The sequence below is a fragment of the Aptenodytes patagonicus genome, chromosome 8, assembly GCF_965638725.1.
Source record: "Aptenodytes patagonicus chromosome 8, bAptPat1.pri.cur, whole genome shotgun sequence".
Classification (NCBI taxonomy): Eukaryota; Metazoa; Chordata; class Aves; order Sphenisciformes; family Spheniscidae; genus Aptenodytes; species Aptenodytes patagonicus.
In genome coordinates, this window is record NC_134956.1 from 14,070,534 (window position 1) to 14,082,660 (window position 12,127).

The 12,127-nt window shown below is 48.5% G+C and overlaps 1 protein-coding gene across 5 annotated transcripts in view; it reads left to right on the forward strand.

The window, feature by feature from the left end:
• The first annotated feature begins 1,928 nt into the window (after positions 1-1,928).
• Positions 1,929-12,127, forward strand: part of PLXNB1 (plexin B1) — an 83,648-nt gene continuing 73,449 nt past the window's right edge. For 3 of the 5 annotated variants that reach the window (XR_012996033.1, XR_012996034.1, XM_076346439.1), the window contains exon 1: positions 1,929-1,968. The gene's annotated coding sequence lies outside the window, so the exon portion shown is untranslated. Of the gene's footprint in view, positions 1,969-2,684; positions 2,732-12,127 lie in introns of those variants that run through there. The other 2 variants (XM_076346441.1, XM_076346442.1) reach the window with 2 other exon arrangements.

Here is a 12,127-nt window from a genome sequence, read left to right on the forward strand (position 1 = left end):
CACCAAGGAGCAAAGGTCCAGAGAGGCAGCCAGCATCTGCCTTCAAAATAATCCTTCCTTTGGGGGACTGTGATCGTGCTGCCAGATCTTGGGGACTGTTCGGCATCTCTAAACTTTCAGACATATTTTTTCCTTCATAAAATAGTTGCTTTTTGGGGCGGGGGTGGGAGTGTGAGAGGCTGATGGATTGTAACAAAGGGAGTAGATGTTCAATGACACTTCTGGACATGGGACTTGTACCAACTATGTTCCTCTGAAATGTCAGAAATGCACGTGGGAGGGAAGCCTGATTCAGACTTTCAGAGCAGCTCTGTGTCTTGAGCGGAGCTCTGTAGCTTCATCTAGCCAAAAAGGAAAAGTGATGGGCACCCCCGGCATACAGGCCAGTGCCTGTTTCCTCTTCCTCGGAGTTTGTGTTAACCTACAGCTCCCGTATCACTTCTTCATGTCCTCAGATACATCCTCTTTTTCCACACAGAATTTGTGGCTGGGTGGTAAAGGCTTAACTTCATCTTATGTCTGGGATTTCCAAACACCTGGCAGTCAGCTCAGCAGGCAAATGGCCATGGGGCTGTGTAATTGTATTCAGTACATATAGTCGGTCACTGCATGTATTTAGCAAGTCAGTTGTTAGACTAACTGTACATTTTCTGATCAACAACACAACAGAGTCCAGCACATCTGGGGAACACAGAAGTTACAGTGTGAGCGAGAAAAATGGGAGCATTAATTCTGTCCCTCTGTAGAGCTGTTACTGACAGAACTTACCCCTAATTCAGAGAGAGGTTTTTATGCAGTCAGTTCTCGGGGGCAAGAAATGCCTCTGTCTTTTACACAGAGCACCAGCCTCTGCTCTTCCCATCACTGGAGCTTCCAGCTTCACAGGAGTAAAAATCACAAAACCAGCGGTCAGTTTATATTACACATATCACTTCAGGCACTTCTGCTTTACAATGCTTTTGTCTCCACCGAAGCCAGAATGGTATGTTCTTCACTGTTTTGTAACTATGCTTTTGTCACATTCTTGAGCCTTGCTGATGTCCTGGTTCCCACATACTCTGCAAATGGGAACTGTGCTCTATCTCAGCCGCCCGATGCCGTGTTTGTACAGGATGATTCCTAAATAAGTAGAAACTGGTTTGGCTATCAGATTCTGCTCCCTGTGCACGCTGCATCGCTGTAGATTCCCACTCACCCACACTTCTTGGCTGAAGACAGCCGAGCACAAAGGCTTGTCGAACCAAACACCAGTTACATTGCTACAAAATACTGAGAGAAGAGAAATGCTGTGATTCCTTCCAGAATATATACAGTTTTAAATCCAGCTCTCCACGTAGGGGTGGCAAACGCCTCTGGAAGAGCGGTTTGCCCCGTGGGCCGGCTGACAGCAACGGCTCTTTTTGGCGGTAGCATCCAGAACGTCTGTCACAGCCAGTTCCTTCACCAGGCCTTGCACGGCAACGGCTCCGGGGCGGCTCGTCAAAGGCAGAGGCTCGTTGTCTCGAGGCGACAGAAGCCCCTTGTCCGTCAGGCGCTCGAGCTGGCGCCCCTTTGAGCCGGGAGAGCAAAGGCAGGGCCCGGCACCGGGTGCCGCGGCGGCGGCCGGCCCGAGCGCGGTGTCGGGGCGCTGCTGAGGGGAGGCGGCCGCGGCGCCGAGGGGGCTCCGGGCCACGCCCCGCCGGCGGCAGCCAATGGGGTCTCGCCGCTGGCCGCGAGCGTGGGGGGCAGCCGGCCTCCGCTAGGACCCCGCGGGGCGGGGGGGGGGGGGCCGCGAAGGCGCGGCCTCTAGGGGGGGCCGGCTGCTATTGGAGGAGCGGGGGCAGGGGGCGGGGCGGCGAGGGGGCGCGTGCCCCCGCGGGGCGGGGCAGGCGCGCGGCGGGGGCGGGGCCGGCGCGCCGCGGCTCGGTGCGGGCAGCGCTCCTCGGCGACGGCGGGGAGCGGAGGGGAGCGGGGCGGCCGCCGCGGCAGGTGAGAGGGCGGCGGCGGGGACAGTGGCGGCGGTGGGTGGGACACACAGGCTGCCGTGGCCGCCACGCCCGGCCCGGGGGGGCGCTGGCGGCGCGTTGCCGGGGGTCAGCGGCCGGCGGCAGGTGCCGCCCGGGGGCCGCGCTTTGTCTCCGCGTGGGGGGATGGGCGCGGCCCCTCAGGAGCGGCGGGGCCGGGCCGCGGCCCGGCGAGGCTTCCCGGGTGGGGCGAGCCGGTGGGGCTCCGGTGGGCAGGGTAAACCCCCCCCCCCCCCGACACACACACACACACACCGAGCCGCCCCCGCTGGGGCGGCCGGGCGTTGCGGAGGGGAGGGCGGCGGGGCTGGCGAGCCCCTCCGCCGCTGGGTAGGCTGGCGGCACCACCGGCCTCGGCAGGGAGGGCTAAGCGGTGGGCGAAGCGGGGTTGCAGCTGGGCAGGGAAGAGCGGGTTAGTGGGACCGGGTGCGTCCACCGCGACCTTGGCAGCGCTTGGAGCGGAGCGGCGGGGGGGGGGGTGGTGGCACCGGGCCGGTGGCGGGGGAGGGCCGGGCAGCCCTTCCAGCACGGCCGTAGGCCGTGCTGGAAGGGCTGCCCGGTCCTCGCCCCGCTCCTGGGATTGCGCTGGTGTAGCTGCGCCTCCGGGAAAAGGCAATAACGGGGGAACTGCTTTGTGGAAAACAGCAGCGCTGGGAAAGCTTTTGGAAGTCGCAGCGAGCCGGCACGTTGGGATGAGCAGCTAGCGCGAAACGTGGAAAAAATTCCACGTGGGTTCTCGGTGATGCTCAAGCAGGGGGTTGTGAAAGAGTTTTCACCTGTGTCGTGTGGTTGTGGGGCCAGCGCTGGAGTACGGTGTTCAGGTTGGATGTGGATGCTGTTTTCAAGGGATGCTGAGGACTTTCTAATGCAGGGAAGAGCCAGAAGTTACTCAGGGGCTACGTTGTGTGGGGAGCTTTTTAATCAGCAAAAGGATTGACAAGTGACTTGAGTGTCTTCAGGGAGTAGCCCTGTACCAGGGCTTAGAGGGCTGGTGGTGAATGGTGCGGCAGTAAATAATAGCTGAAGCCAGGCAGTGTTTAAAAAAAATAGCATTACAGGTCAGTATCATCGTAGTCCTGAAACTTCAGCCTCAGAGGTAGCAATAACTGCCTTCTATAGAAAGCAAAGTTGCTTAATAATTAAATCTGGTTTGCTAACTTACAAATGCATTTAAATTATTAACCTGAGGGAGACTAACTTGTCTGCCTTCTTCAATCTGGTCAACACTTTTTCCAGCAACAATAAAAAAAAAAAAACAATGTTAGAAGGTGGCTTCCTGATAAATACAATATCTTTAACTTCTGGAAGGCCATGTGTTCACCTTTTTCCCCTCAGCATTGATTTTACTGTCTGTACTGGAACCGAGTGGTTAAGCCCTGTTGTTCTGGAGATCTCATTTTCCACCTTGAACGCATTCCTTTTGAAAAGTTTGCAGCAAGTGTTTGGGCCCCCTAAGCAGGTGTGTTTTCTGTTACATCAGTGCAATTTGAGATCTTTCTTTTCTCAAATCTAAACTTTCTCTGACTGCTGCTTTATCTCAGGGCAGCAGGCTGGAACAGGAGTAGTCCTGAGAGAATATCTGGACTGCTGCTGTAGTTACAAAGGAAGGGGCTACAATCCTGAGTGTTGTAAAAGAGCGGGGTCAGTATTTTACTAAACAAGGGCCTTATTCTGTGTAAGGTGGAGTGCTGACTGAGGTGTGCTCGTTTCTGGTCTCACTTTTTGAACGGAGGTCACAGCAGTCCTGTGTTATGCCTTGCACATAAAATGCAGAAATCGATGAGCGTTACGTTAATGACGTGTCTGTGTGTGTGACGTTAGGAGCTAAGCCAGTGATGGAGGCATTTGCCGTGACTCAGGAGGAAGCTGATGCACTAAGCTGTTGTGCTACGTGGTTTTGCATTCTAATGGGGAAATTGGTGTTTCCCCTTGATTGTTACAAACTGGGCATGGAATTGCATAGGTTTTGATAGGGTCACTTGGAGAAGCTATGAATGTCTAGCAGAATCCCAGGAGAAGAAAGCAAGCAGGTTATGGACAGAGAGGAATCTGGCAGGGAAGGTGACTTGTTGGTAATCTGGTGCTGAGCAGACTATTTCCATGCTCATCCACACCTGTGTGTAGCAGAACTGGAATCTGCAAGCCAGGGACTTGCCCTGAATTGAGATTTGGCTAGGACTCATTTAACATAGCGTGGTCATATATGGAATTTTCTCTTTAAATTTCTTCCAACATGTGATAAGAGTTAGGTTAGTAATACGATTAACAATATTTAATAAGATTAAAATTACCAGCATAACTCTCTTGAGAAAGGTGGGCATAGACTGTCAGCAGTTGACACTCTAATCTCTTGCTTTCTCCCACGTAAGTGCTGTAAGGAGTTCGAGCTCCTAGACTCTGCTTGCTTTTCAGAAAAGAAAAATTCTGTCCTCGTGTGCTGACAGCTCAGGTATTGCCTTACCTTTCATGTCCAACAGCATCATATTCCCAGCGGGGCCACGGGATGTTCCCATATAAGGGCAGAGGGAATAGCTGACAGAGGGTTGTAAGGAGCACGCAGAGCCATTCCCCTCGCTTCGGTGCCAGTCTTTGTGTAAAGCAGGGTTGTTTCTGCAAGTGTTGCTGCTGCTGGCATGCTTGGGCTTTCCTGGCAGCGTCAGCAGAGACTGCAAGGACTGAACGAGTCTGGAAAGTATCTGTTGCTGCTGAAGGTGGCCCCGTGTGCCTGGAGAGAGACTGCCTGCCAAATAAGCGATGCCAGTTGTATGTTGGGTGTGCTCTGAAGGAAGAAGCAAGCACCCACCCAGGTTGCCCGTGTGTGGGGTGTGTGCCAGCCAGCACTGTCCAACGGGAAAACAAAAGCAACTGTGCTTGCTGTCTTCCGCTATTGCAATTTGCTTTCTGGAGTGGTTTATTTAACCAGCAGTGTTGGGTACAGGGAAGCGTGGTATCTTTTTCAGTAGAAGAAATGCTTTATGCTTTAGTGTCACCTGAGGAGGGAGAACAACGGATGAGGGGAAGTTCGGAAGAAGGTGAAGCAGCCGCTTCCCACAAATGCTTGGTATTTTTTGCGGTAAAAGCTCTACCCCTGAGTCGGTCAGATTCACGTTATTGTTCTGTCGTCTTCCTCTCTCAGTCCTTCCTGCTGCCTCTCAAAGCAAACTCACAAGGACTTCAGTTTCTCCTCCTCCCTGGCAGCTTCTCCATCTGTTCTTTTTTTGTTTGTTTGTAGCTGTTGGGTTTTCTCCCCTGAAACTTCAAATTGGCTGTTGTAGCCAAGTTCCGAGCTGAACCCTCCCAATCTTGCATAAGGGCATCCTGGAGGAAGATGATAGGACTTTGATTCATCCCAACTTGCAGGCTGTGCAGGGTGGTAGCAGTCAGAGGAGGCATGAGCCTGCCTGCTTTCTTGTAAGAATTAGCCCTCTAGATACAAGCTAGTTTCAGGAAGCAGAGGTTGGACTGGTGCCCTTTTCACTCCCCTGGATCTCCAGTGAAATGTCTTTGTGCTCTGAGTGCTGGAAAGCTGGGGTGTTCTCCTGACTCTCCTTTGCATTCCCCGTAATCTGTTAAAGCCCTGGATTTGATTTGTGTTTATTTGCGGTTCTCGTGCGTATCTCATTGCAGGATTACTGTATCTGAAAGGATTCATCTTCTGCTGTTCATCAAAACCACAGGAGGGCTGCTTTTGCCTTTATGGGAATGTGCCAACCGGTCTTTCATTGTGCCGGTATCATTTTCCTTGTGCTGTTATTGGAGGCATCTTTGATGACCTGATGGTTTTGATGATTGATTTAGAGAAGATTCATATTGATCATTACTTGAGCATTGTCTGGTTTGGTCTTGGTGCTGAAAGACAATTCTTAGAAAATTCTTGCATGTGTTTTTCAGGGACAAGTATTTGAGGTGTTAGGAGCATGTGCATGGTCTCGTGACATGATACCGTTGTTCCAGGAGGCAGAGTAGATGCTTAATTCAGTTGGGAAACAGTAATCTCGTGTTGTACAGTCTTCAGAAAGACCTTACCCCTCAGCACCCTGAGTCTAGGGACTCTCTAAAAACAGCTTGGAGGGATTTTTGCAAACTGTGTAGCTCTCTAGAACCATACAGGACCTGCCTTCATGTTATGGTTTGCTATAGTGACAACTGAGATGCGCCCCTGCTTAATAAACTGGCCTGGGTTGTAGTCGCTGGAGCCCTGACTTGCTAAGCTGCGAAGGTGCAAAAACATGAAGCAGGATGTTTCGACCTGTACCGACATGCAGCCTTGACTAATGGAAGAACCACAGTGCTTTGGTGTGATCTCTTTAAGGCTCTGCTTTTTCTCCCCAACTGCTTAAGTAATAAATGTGGAGGACTTGTTTTCACTGCTAATAATTTTTTTTTTTTTTAGCCAAGTAGTAACTAAGACATCTGAGCTATTTCGAGGTTGCAGGAAGCAATTTAGGTCTCCTTTTCGTTAACTAGAAATAAGTACTGCCTCCCAATGCTTGTGGGGGAAAAAGGAAGAAGAAACAAATGGTGTCAGTTTAGGTGGATTTGATTTTTTTGATTTATTCAATTTTTAAATGATTTCTAATATCCTGAATTTAATGTTAGAATTTCACTTTTAAATCCTGCCTGCCACCCCCAAGAAAGAAAAGGGGGGGGGGAAATGAAGTAGAAAAGAACTTTGTGTTAGCATGATCTGATGGGAAGATTTTAGATGTTGATCAAAATGTGAGGTGAATCTTCAAATGATACAGATCCTAAGGAAACTCCCAGATGCCAGACTTCAGTCCCGTGTGAACTTTAGTTATTTGCTTGCAGTATAAACACTGCAGGTACTGTGAGGAACACTTCTCCTGTGCCTGGCAAACGTGTGAGATTTCGCATTGCTTTTGGCTTTGAAGTTTAACTACGGAACAGCGTGGAACTGGTGGGTTGAGTTTCCTCAGCCTCTGCTCTGCACCAGTGCTGCTGCTCTCAAAATTCCTGCAACTTCATAGCTACTCCCTTTTAGGAAATGATAATTCGTTTCCCTTCTTGAAGTATCTGAACATTGTAATTTTATCTTGCTACTTGTATCTGTCCTCGTTCTATCTCATGTGGAAAGTCTTTTGTCCCTGTGTCACCGGGGCTGTAGGTGGATCTTTGTTACTGGTGTTAGTTTAGCTAGGCTGCTTCTGTACCGGGGGCTGGACTTTAGGAATTGTGTGACCACTTGCTCCAAATACCCACCTAGAATCTGTGGTGAGCCATCGGGTTACACAGCTGTAAGGTATTAACTAAATGGATTGCTGTTGCTAGCAAGCATTATACCTGCAGGTGCAGAGAATTTCAAGTCATTGCCATTTTCATTCTCTTTTGCACTTTTCCTTAATTCTGAATTTAAAGGCAGTGTTGCCTTTGGAGCTTCTGGGTTGTGGTGAAAAAACATGCCTGTCAGCTTATCTCAGCATAATGTAGTATTGTCTGTCAACTGAGTTGCAATGATGGGATTCATACCACTGCTGAAGTTATCACAAGGAGAATGCGGTCTTTCTTGCGTCCTACCCTTCCCTGCAGCTCTGCCGTGGCAGGAGAGTAGTTGTGCTTGGGACTGTGCAGGTGGGGAAAGTTGATTGTATTCAAGCATTTGTCTATGCTGATGAAACTAGTTTTCTGACTAAATTGCATGTCATTCTATAAATAGAATGGGTATATTTGACATCTTACCCTATTATAATAATTCTGAAAATTACTACATAGAAGTAGTGTTTTCAGCTTAAGGTTTCTGCCCATGTATGCCTATTTCAAAATTATTTTTGTTTCAATCTGTTCCTTTAGCTCTCCTATACCGCACCATTTCACACTTTGGTTAGGTGACCTCCTTATTCTTTCTGTGGAGTTACCCTAAAAACTGGAGCACAGCCTGTTTCCCCTCTCTGGTCCTGACTCCTGGAGAATGTGTGCTCTTGAAATCCCTCTGTTGTTTACAAGTGGCCATGCCCCATCCTCCTGTGTGATACAGGGAGGAGTTTCTGGGCTCTAATCTCCGTAAAGACCTGCCAACCTCTGTGAACAGCTGGCCAAGCAAATGCTTGAGAATATGCTCCTGACAGTGCCCTGCAAGTGCTCTGTGCTCAGCTGGAAGTTCTTCAGACAACAAGAATTTAAAGCACAGGAACCAGGGCTTCGGAGATGCTCCTGTACCTGCCAGACCAGACTTTGTCAGAAATAATGTTATCACTCAAGTTGGTGTAGGGTTTTGGACAGCTTGGAGTTAATGGCCCTGAAGCAACTCTGTTTAGCACTTTCAGCTTTAATCCCAAGATTTTTTGCATCAGACTAAACTTAAAATGCTGGAGAGAGCAATTCTGTTAGTGAATTACCTAATAGTAAGTTACCATACGTGAGAGCACTTCGCTAACTCTTCTGGGATCATCTGTCTGCTGTCTTCTATACGCTAGAGTCATAAGCTCTTCTTACCTATCCTACGCTGTCTACTACCTTTAGTGTAGCCAAAAAAATGTATGTGCTGGAGAGCTGTAGTGCAAAAGCAGTTCCTGGACTCCTGAATTCCACTGCCATCAATTGTTTTGATCAAGAGTTTTGATCTCTATTTGCATACTGCTCGACTTCTTGCATACAGATTGCAGTCCATTACTGAATGATTCTGCCCAAGAGAATAGTAAAATGGGTGTACAGCTGAATTAATTGCATGGGAGCGATGTGTGCCACTGTGGGAAACAGAGAAGTAGTAACCGGGGGCTCTGTTTATTTGCCAATTCTTTTTAGCTAGTTTAGCGTCTTGAGAGAAATTGCTGAAATGAGACTGCAGAAATGTTGAAGGACCTAGGGAGACTAAGGCATTTGTGAATTTATATTCTGATCCTTAGCTTAGCTGAAACATATTTTGGATTGCATTTCATGTCAACCTGCAACTGTTGAGAGAGATTTAAGGGAAAGATCGCAAGGGCTTTTTGCTGCTTGGCCTGCATGTCAGTGCAGCTTTCCCATAGCTACAATGAAGAGGTGTGGTTGCCTTTCATGCCTATGCCTTCTGGGGGACTGCTATTGCTGTAATGGGTAGCACTGACTCTCTTACTGTTTGTTTGTTTCCTTTATCTGTATTTTTCCTGTCTCTTTGGAATTTGTAACCAGAAAATGTTGTCCAGATGTGTGTCAGCCTGCAGAGGTGCATGTGCAATGACAAAATGGCCCTGGGTGCCTGCTACCGGCTTGCCGTCTTGGCAGCATAGGCAAAATTTGAACTGGCAAGAAGGCAGAGCAGGCCCTGCGGCACTGCCATCCTCGAGTGATTCAGTATGCCGAGCTCCTTGGCCACAGTAACAGGCAGTTGGAGTCCCAGTGCTGGAGTGTCTGGTTGTGCTCTGTGCCCAGCACTGCTGAGATGATGTAGAGCTGAAGAAAAAGGAGCGGCGAGGTAGAGCAGCTGCCCTACAAATGCTGTTCTTGTTCTCTGCACTACCGAGAGCGCAGCTACCTGCAAGGTTACTCTCCACAGCAGCAGAGCTGGGGAGTAGGGGCTGTGTGTGCTGGCAGTGTGGCCATATGAGCAGCTGCACAGGAACAGATGAAAGAGCCATTTAGCCTGTTTTGCTTTTTCTGGGCTTGGGACAGTCAAGTCTCTGTCCTCATAGTGCCCAAGTCACCATGGCCCCTTCCTTCTCAACACTGAACTGATCTGCAGGGGAAGTGAAAGCCTGTGTCTGTAGCCTCAGTAACAAGCTCAGCAGAGTGCCACAAATCTAAGGGCTTCTGGGGTAGTTCTGACAATCACACTTTCTTGCTTATTGTATTTTAAAACTATTCCTGCGTGTTGTAGTAACAGTACTGTGTTCTGGATACTTGAACCTTGTAAATGCATTTTATGTCCACAAAACACCGAAGGCCTGCTTGCCATCAACAGTCTTGCAAATAAATGTTCTGTTTCATTGTGGTACTGAGGCCTGTACGTACAGGGTGGTGGCATCATGAAGCTTTCCTTAATGACCCATACTGATACTGGCCACTGTTCCATAATGCGTAACTAGGCTTCATAACACTGTGGAGAGCTGTCTCTGTTGAAATCTGTGAATAAAGGTTGTAAAGAGTAGAAAGAGTAGGCAAGCTGATGGCCGTATTGCAGACTCATGTTATTGTGGAGCCAACCATTCAAATACATCTACAGCATCCCACCATCACAGACCTGCTATAGCAACAGCTCTTGCAGTGGATCTGTGAATGCCAAACTCATTAGCTACAGACAAATAACATTAAATAGTGTTTACCTTCCAGATGATGACAGTGATGGGCGTCCTGCTGGGAGGAACTTGTATGCTGGCGTTCTGCTCACACAGCCCCAATTAACCAGGAATGTTCATGTTTAGTAGTTTTGTAGATTGATGTTCTGTTGCTGATTGAAGGCTTGCATCTGTGTCTGGCGCACGTGGTTAGCAGCAGCATGCAAGTCCCAGGATGGTGCTGCACTGAGCAAAGCTGTTGTGGGAGAATGACCTGCACTTGTAGTTCTGAGGTTTCATCATTTTCCTTTGCCTGTATTGCCTCCTGAATGTTTGAAAGCCTTTGGGCTATGCATCTTCCTTTCTCCCAGTGCTGCCAGCACAATGTAATCCTAACGGGTGCTGTAGTGACAATTACAGGCTTCGTGTTCTCTGCAGGCTGCCAGAGCCTGTTGGATCATCAAAACACAAATGACACCTGGCCGTTCAGCTCTAGGATTGTAATCTGCATCCCCAAGCGCACTGTGTAGGAAGCACCAGAAAGCACAAGGTCCTAATGGTGGAACTTTGCCCAAAATGCAATGTGTTTATTTTAAGCAGGTAGAAATCATACACATGCAGTGATTTACGAGGGAAATAGTTTCAACCAATATAAACATATGGAGCGTCCTTGTTATTCCACTGTGTAATGAAAAATACATCTCGAAAAACTCTTTTCTGGGTAGAGAAAGCCTTAAACTTTTTGTGCTTATGAAACTGTACTGGGAACTCTCCTCTGTGATGCTGCTTCACTTGTGGTAAGACTGAAATAGGACTGTTAGTCTACAAATTGGTACTGGTTTCTTTACCACTCAGTGACCTATAGGAAGATCTGTGTCTTGTGTTTGTCTTCAGGCTGCTCTTCTGTATATGCTTTGAGAAGTCGCGTCCCTTTGGCCTGTTTTGGACAGAAAGGCGAAAAGCTCAAGTGGGGAAAGGAGAATTGATCTCTTGGGAACTGCGAGAAAAAATAAAAAGGAGCATTACAGAATTTTGTTCTAAGGGAGGAAAACACTTCCTTTAAAATGAAGGCTCTGTTTACATATGTTAATTCCCTTTGTTTTTTGTGGGATGGAAAGGTCACTTTGTCTCTATCTAAACTATGAAAAAAAATCAATGATCTAATCAATTTCTAAGTAGATTTAGTCAAAATGACTACCGTGGTGTGGCTTGGGCTTTGATGCGTGAAGGTGTCCCAAAAAGCTGCTAGAAAAGTCAACGCAAAGCATCACTGCAAATAAACTTACAGAATTTGTAGGGGAATTTTCTGTCCCATTCACTATGTCCACAGGGTGGTTTTTTCCCCTTGCCCAGTCTCAGCGTGGCTTCCTCCTGGTGTTTCTACTGAAAGAATAGATCGCTGAGAGCAGATCAACAAAAGCAGTCACGCAGTTCACTTGAGCGGTCATGCATAAATATGAGCAGACTTTCTGCCGTTAAAACCAACGGGTAGCCTTCCCTGCCACCAGCTTTCCATAGGCTGCATGTTTCTGCTGCTTGGAGCAACGCTGAGGATCTCATCCAAGGGGATAGCGTCCCTGAGAGACAGCCAGGTATTAGTGTTCCCAAGTAGCTGGGCTGGGGGGTTCACAATGGCAAGTAAATTTTTTGCTTTGAAAGTACCAAGTTAAGGATTGATAAAAGCCACATGTCTCATTCTACACTGTTGCCTTGGAATTATTTTCTTCTGAGTGGTGTAATGGGCAGAGCCCTTCCTGCTATCACACTGACCTGCACCCAAACCGTGGCCTGTGCTCCAGCCTACGCACAGAGCGTAAGCTCTCTGCCTTGTGCTCTTTGCGAACTTAGATGTGCATTTGACACACAGCACAAAATGAGAACTGTCACTAAATGGAAATGCTGGTTGGAGGTGGAAGT